This window comes from Xenia sp. Carnegie-2017, unplaced genomic scaffold (assembly GCF_021976095.1).
Source record: "Xenia sp. Carnegie-2017 unplaced genomic scaffold, XeniaSp_v1 HiC_scaffold_71, whole genome shotgun sequence".
NCBI classification, from domain to species: domain Eukaryota; kingdom Metazoa; phylum Cnidaria; class Anthozoa; order Malacalcyonacea; family Xeniidae; genus Xenia; species Xenia sp. Carnegie-2017.
The window spans coordinates 383,952-392,456 of NW_025813539.1; positions in this window are offsets into that span (position 1 = coordinate 383,952).

The window sequence follows — 8,505 nt, forward strand, 5'->3', positions numbered from 1 at the left end:
CGAATTTTCATGCAAAAGACTGTAGATTACGAATTTTTATGCAAAAGACTATAGTACACGAATTTTCATGAAAAAGACTATAGTATAAGAATTTTCATGCAAAAGACTATAGTACACGAATTTTCATGCGAAAGACTATAGATCACGAATTTTCATGCAAAACACAATAGTACACGAATTTTCATTCAAGGGACTATACATCACGAATTTTAATGCAAAAGACTATAGTACACGAAACATTATAAATGTGAACATTGTGGTAAAACATTTACAGTGCTTGGTTCCTTGAATCAACACGTTAGAATTCATACTGGAGAAAAACCTTATCAATGTGAACATTGTGGTAAAACATTTACAGTGCTTGGTTCCTTGAATCAACACGTTAGAATTCATACTGGAGAAAAACCTTATAAATGTGAACATTGTGGTAAAACATTTACAGTGCTTGGTTCCTTGAATCAACACGTTAGAATTCATACTGGAGAAAAACCTTATCAATGTGAAAATTGTGGTAAAACATTTACACATCTTCATCACTTGACTCAACACGTTAGAATTCATACTGGAGAAAAACCTTATCAATGTGAACATTGTGGTAAAAGATTCACACATCTTAATAGCTTGAAACTACATAAAAATATCAAACATTAAAACATTTTATAAATAACGAGTAAAGTATGTGTGCGAGTGATAACAAATTTCGTGGATGATTATGTAAATTTAGTAAATATTTTCAAAAAATTTTTTGCAGTTGAGTTGAATATAAACAATATATTATTTATTCACGTGAACATGGAGAATGACGTCATTATAATGTATAGTAAATATAACATTCTTTGTAAAACTCTGTGTTGAACAACAGGTTTTCTTTCGCAAATCATTTTAGTGGAATCAAATCATGAATGGCTGTGAAAATAAGTTTGGTATGCAAGATTTGCCAGATAGATGATGGTGAAGACTGGTTGGGATGTGATTCATGTGGGCAGTGCTTTTTCTCATTATTGCTTCATTAAGTGTAAGTTGAAGTGGTTTGTATATAATCTTATATTCCAATTTTTTGTGTCAGGAAAATATTCAAAATCTGATTATTTTGAGTGAAAATTCTTCCTTGGGAGCAAGTATACTCCAGAAGCTGATGTAAAATTTAGTTACAGATGCTAAAAAAATTAATCACTCTTATAAATTGTTCCTTCTATGTTTTGAAAGAAACTTAAAGCTCTTTTAAAAACATGCGAAGAGCTAAACAGCTTGTCTACTTATTTGAGATAAAATCTTATTACATGGGTAAAAGTTTTAACAGTTCCTCCTTATTGTCTACTTTTTAGTATAAAAACAGAATTCTTACGAAGAGAGTGAGGTCTATGAAGGATTTTAGTCTTCCGATTAAAGAAAATGGGAAGTGGGTAGATACTCAAGACATTTCTCTTTAGCATAAGAGAGCTTCAAATTTGTGACTGAAAATCCTGTTGCCCGAGAACATCAATGATATTACTTAGTTATCAAGGTTTTAGATTTTTATGTCCTAACATTCAATACGTACAGCTGGAAAAAGTATCTTTCTCAAACTATACTACCAAGATTTTTAGTTTTATTTGAGATGTGTTTTAATCAAATATTAGTAGATATAGTGCAATATCAAACATAGCCGACCTTTGAAGATTCTTTGCTACATTTCAAAAATGGATTTGAAATTTAAACTGTTTAAGAGTTAGTAGTCACTACATTGACATTTTAAATATTAAAAAACAGTCCATCATTCCAAGTTTGCATAAAAAACTCTGACTCCCAACACATACAAAAGTACTTTCAGTATAGGTTCAATAGTTGTTTCATCAATAATATGCTAAATATAAAGTATATAAACCATAAAAGGTAAAATGACTTATCTACATTGAGAGATAGTTTATTAGCAGAAAGCCATACACCAACAAAAGTCAGTTGATTATTTATTCTAATTTCCATATCTATTAAGCTTTTATCACAGCTTAGTGGGGCGCCAGAAACAAAAAACAAAATAATATAACATTTACAACATGGCTGACAAGAAAGCACCTTTCCCCTATTCGGGATCGGATTATGAATGTGGTATTTGCTTGATGCTACTGATAGAACCTGTCGTTTTACCTTGTAATCATGAAATGTGTAGAACGTGAATTCAAAAGAATGCAGAAAACGCACATTGGACATAGGAAATTAGCTTCTGCGACAATCCAGTTGGGCACAAAGGTCCATGAGAGAAGGAACATTGGTGGATCAAAATAGATCGGATCGTATTCAAAAATTATTTCCCGAATAATTTTTGAATACGATCCGATCTATTCATGACACCGCAACCTTTCTTCATATTTCTAAAAGCGTTTTGCGCATAATTATCGGATTTTCCCCTTCTACTTTCAACTAGCTTATGCTCAAGCTTCTCGTGCGTAAAAGATGGAAGATTAGCCAAAGACTTTGTCCAATCTAAGCGACCAAATGTCGCGAGTTCTTCATCTGGACTTCCAACGGTATTAGAATTTACACCAACTATCTTCGCCTTCGTCGACGTTTCTTGGATTTCCTTGCAATAAGCTTCAGATGTAACAAACTCCTGAATACCCGTGCAAGAGTTCTGAAAAGCACTAGGGTTTTCATTCGTTTGAGTTACTTCTGAAAGACGACAAAGAACAGCTGCACACTCACTATCCGCAGTGGCCATGTTGATGTTTACCGTAGTAGCGTGACTACTAAGACCAGAATGCACAGCGCGCATTTTCATTAAAAATTAATAAGGCATATGGTCTATTAATGAAGTCTAAAATTTGCGTAAATCATATTTTTCAGGTATATAATGTTCAATTAACGTTAACGACAAGCTCCTGCTCAAAATTCGTGATTCATGATTTAATGCAATTTGTATGGGTAGTGCGATTTTCAAAATATTTCATTTTACGGTGACGTGTTCAAAAGTATGAATGATGTTTATCAAAGTATCAAGATTATAATAAACTTGATACTTTGCTTGATGTCTTTTCGTCTTTATATACAAGTAAGGCTGGATCGCTGATAATACCTGAAATCTTTCACCAAAATCTTTCATTAACTCCTAACTTTGTTTGTAACAGCGGAACGAAGGTTGGCCGTATAAATCAGCGACTAATTTGAAATTCGATACATTTAAAACAATGCCAACAATATGTCAAGGGTGGAGTCACGTAGTGTCAACTTTTCAAATACGTAGTGTTAATTTTTCATGTAAATGTTAATTATTATTTCCACAGCAAACTATATGTTTCGACGATTTAGTTAAAGCGAGGATTGATAATAATTTTTGAAAATTTTGTCTGAAGAAAAGATTTGTATGGAATGAGCATTGTCACATCAGTCTTGTATTCAGCCTCCCCAACATGATAGTGTTATGAAATATGATACAGTATAGTAAATTATGAACTAAGGGTTACTATCGTAACCCTTATATAGGTTATTAGTAAATACACTCTTAAAGAATTAGTAACCCTAACCCTTATATAAGCGCTGACTATAGGGAAGCAAATAGTATTGTGGGGCTCTTTTTGCAAGCAATCATGATCGAAGTTAACTGATACAGAAAACTTATAAGGGTTTGCTGCCTCTCCCCCTCCCGAGTAGGCAAAAACTGCTATTTGCAAATTGCTATTGGGTATTTCCATTATTTATCATCTGCCATAAAATTAAGTTCATAGAAGTCACAACTTTGCGGGCTAAAGACTAACGCAAACTTTAAATATATGTTTTGCAGTAAACAAATTTTCATAGACAACATTTCATTTGAGACAGACTAATTTTTGAGTGATTTATGTGGAAGACCAACGAACATTTTCCCAGATAAGACACGGAAGTCATTAGTATTTATTTCTAAGAAAACATTGAATTCATACAAATCGGTTAAAACTAGTTTTTCTGTAATGATGTTATCTCATTTTGAGGAATTTAAAACAAATCTTCAGCTGCATGTATTAGTTCTTCCAACAAACCAATAAAAAACATGAACATTTTTAAGACTTATATTTTTGATTAATTGTAAAAAAATATTAATTCCATAGACACATAAGAAGAGTCAAGGTTTTGCAAAGGCTGTCCCTGGCCTAATGCCAGCAACATTATTCTTTTGAATTCTTCAGGATTTACCATATGACAGACAGGAAAGTTGATGGTCTGAGTACAAGCGCTGACTATAGGGAAGCAAATAGTATTATGGGGCTCTTTTTGCAAGCAATCATGATCGAAGTTAACTGATACAGAAAGCTTCTGGTCATCTTATGGTTGATACTTTCGACCCGTAAGCCAACCCAAGACTACACTTGGGAAAATATCAGCAGTTTGACTGCACTTGCATTTGTTCCAATCATCAGTGCTTTCAATGTCACCCCATGCCACTTTTTCATTGAAACCTGCAATAACCTCATCTTCGGTTGACATTATGAAATCGTGAAAGTTTGTTAAATGCAGCTTCCTCTTTGGTTCTTCTACTTGAACCTTGCTCGGAGAAGTGTGGGTAGAGAGTGGAATCAACAAAATAGGCATCGACTTTGTTTTGCTGACAGATGAATAAATTTTTGCCTATTCCAGTGTTATCTTCCAAAGCTTTGCAAAGACTAAATAACTCTAACCCCTTCTTAAATTCCTCAAGATATACCAGTCTCCGAGTAACAAGCTAAAAAAGTCACAATTGACTGCTGCCTATTTGCGCAACAGCAGCACATTTTCCCTCAGAATGGTACATCAGATTTACCTCATATGAAAATATGTAAGCTATCTTGGATGAAAAGGAAAGTATAAATTGGTATGTTCTCTGTAAATCAATAAAATTTGTTCTTTAGTTTCTAGTGAGTGGTAGTTAAATAACTGAAGTTCATTGATAAAATTGCGTCAGTTGTTGCTTTCCTAGTTTTGTTCAGCACAATAAGTACACTCAGTGCAAGTGAACGATTCGTCTTCAGAATAAACACCTATGCAACCACTAGCTGAACTGTAAACACCAGCCCTCCAAATCTCACTTTCACAACCACATTGTGGGCAACTCTGTTTATGTACCACACCAGCACCCTATCTGTCTTCCAGCTCTTTAATCAATACAATTGTGAGTGAAAAGGTTTTCTTACATTTTTTAAAACTAGGTTTTTACAACTTCTCAAATTTTAACATATTTAGCGGTTAAGTATCACTGGTGTATTTAGGCTTTGATCATGGGAGTAATGTTAATAATGATTTTGTTTTACTTTCAACTTTTCAAAATAAACTTTTTTTTGGATAAACTTTTAAAAAGAAATAAACATTTTAAAATGATATCAACACGTGTAAATCAAAGTAGTCTCAGTTATATATACTTCGAACTAACCGCGGGTAACATTAATTTGACAAATAACATCACATTTTGAACGATCTAGTCGATGGTGCAATGCTATAGCATTGACACCAATGAATTTAGACACTCCTATAGCCAGAAGGTGTAAAAGAGCCTTAGTTCTTAAAGCAACGTGAGAATCTGAAACTGAAGAGTCGGAAAACCATTTTAAGGAAGCTGAAAGATACAGTAAGCTTACAAGATTCATTGCTGTGGAGTTTTTTTATTGCTTGGAGTTTTGTTTATTGCCGTGGACTTTTGTTTATTGCCGTGAAGTTTTGTTTATTGCCGAGGAATTTTGTTTATTGCCGTGGAGTTTTGTAGAAAAACAGGAAAAAGACAAATTTTCAAACGGTTCTTCTTAACTCAGCTAAGACTGTCCTTGGCTACCAAAAACATTCTCATAAGGACTGGTTTGATGAGAATGACGTAGAAATCGCCGAACTAATGAAAACAAGAATGAATAAAATCGGTGACAGACTAAAGGAAATAAAGAGGACCATAGCGAACAGACTCCGAGTTATGAAAGACAAATGGTGGCAAGAACGCGCAGAAGAGACCCAAAGATATACTGACACTGGAAATGCGAAGGAATTGTTTCGGTCGCTGAACGTCATTTACGGGCCAAAAAAGAGCTCCGTTGTCCCGCTGCTCAACTCGGACGGTACCAAGCTCCTTATGACATCCGACGACATCCGAGAACGTTGGACTGAGCACTTCACACAGCTTCTGAGTGAGACCAGCGTCTATGATGAGGATGTCATCAACAACCTCTCTCAACGACCTATAATTGACACTCTTGGTGATGTTCCCACTCTCGAAGAAGTTGAAAATGCCATCAAACATATCAAGTGCAACAAAAGTGCGGGCCCTGATGGAATTCCATCAGAATTATTTGTGCGCGGAAGACCCTTGGTTGCAAAACATCTACATGGCATAACTGAAAAGATCTGGTCCGATGAGACCATTCCTGCTGAACTCCGTGATGCAAACATTATCAACATCTTCAAGAAGAATGACCGCCATAACCCCAACAATTATAGAGGCATCAGTCTGTTGGCTGTAGCCGGGAAAATAATCACTCTAATGATTGACGAAGCAGTACTGCCAGAAACCTAGTGTCGATTCCGCCGAAATCGTGGAACGAGTGATATGATATTCGCCCTTCGACAGCTCATCGAGAAATCGAGAGAACAGAACCAAAAGCTGTACATGACTTTTGTTGACTTTACCAAAGCGTTTGATCTTGTGAACCGTGAGGCACTGTGGACCATCGTCGCAAAAATGGGCTGCCCACCAAAATTTGTGGATATCTTAAATTGATTACATATCAAAATATGCGTCAAGATCTCGGTAGGCGGCGAGTTGACTCGTGACATTCAATACAAAAATGGAGTGAAGCAAGGTTGTATACTTGCTCCCACCCTCTTCTCCCTCTTTGCGACTGCTTTCTTTACATATGCCTTTCAAAACATACCTGAAGAAGGCATATACATACGATCCAGGATGGATGGCTCACTCTACAACCTTCGTCGCCTCCAAACCAGCACCAAATGCACGCGGACACTGATGAGAGAATTTCAATATGCAGATGATTGCGCTTTTGTTGCCAACTCGGAGGAATGCTTTCAGCGGATGATTGATAACTTCGAGGCTGCTACCAAATCATTCGGCGTTATCATCAACACGAAGAAAACAGAAGTCATGTCTCTCTCGTACTCACCGATCACGTCCCCGATCACTGTCAATGACACTTCGCTATCAAACGTTCAATCATTCAAGTATCTTGGCAGTACTGTCACCAGCGACTGCTCCATTGACAAAGAACTTGACAACCGCATACAGTGTGCCAGTTCGTCATTCGGCAGGCTGTGGAAACGTCTGTGGTCTTCGCATGACATTAAAGTTACTACAAAGATCGCCGTGTATAATGCAGTGGTACTGTCGACTCTCTTATATGGTGCTCTTGCTCAAAACTTTGGGTCCTTTTTTCAGCAGGTTGGCCGTAAGTTTGGTTATGGGAAAATGTCATCTCTCTCTTCAGACTCCCATATGACAACTCTAGACAACAACAGCAGTTCTGGGGAAATGTCACCTCTCTCCCCAGACTCCCATATGACAACTCTAGACAACAACAGCAGTTGTGGGGAAATGTCACCTCTCTCCCCGGACTCCCACATGATAACTCTAGAAAACAACAGCAGTTTTTGGGAAATGTGACCTCTCACTCCAGACTCCCGCATGACAACTCTAGAAAACAACAGAATTTCTGGGGAAATGTCTCCTCCTTACTACAACTCCCATGTGACAACTTTAAATACATACTTCACAAGACTTAAAGAATCTTTACGTAAATTCAACAAGCTCTGCAGCATTTTTGCAGGTTCGGAATTTGAAGATTCTTGATATGGAAACTAAAAAAATTGCAAAAAAAGGCAACATAGAAATAATGCATTGTATGTTTACTCTTCTGCATTGTATTGCATTGTATAGAAATAATGCATTGTATGTTTATTCTAAGGTCATAAGGAATAACAACATTCATAAATTTAAATAAAAAACATAACAATATCCGTCGGATGCTATCAATTTACAACACGATACAAAATGAAAAACTCCTTGATGATTCTCATCTTGCAAATTTAAGATTTAAGTTATGATGGAAAACCAAACCACAAATTAGTTGGCTTTTTATTAAACTCAAATCTTAAGTTTGAAACTTGAAAATCTCCAAAGTTTGTTTAGTTGTAATACAAACAAAAAAGTTTGAACAAAATATGACTATCAATAGCAAAATAAATGTTTACACATTATTTATATGCTATGCTTCACATTCTTAACATAAGCGATTTGACACAATGGGGGGAGATCGTGTTGTTGTTTCTAGACAAATTTAGCAGCAGAGCAGTTGGAAAACAAAAACAAAGACTTTGTTCAAGTTGTCAAGGTAAGTGACATACAAACAATAAAAAAAGTCTGCCCACAGAGTAATCGAAGAAGAAACATTGTGTCAAACTATAGATGTAAATTTCAGTAGTTAAGCCTCTTAGTGGTTGAAATCGAATAAACCATTGTCCTACGGACGAAACGAAACAACAACTCGTTGATGCAGCAACTTGACAGATACAGCTGCAAAACAATATGCA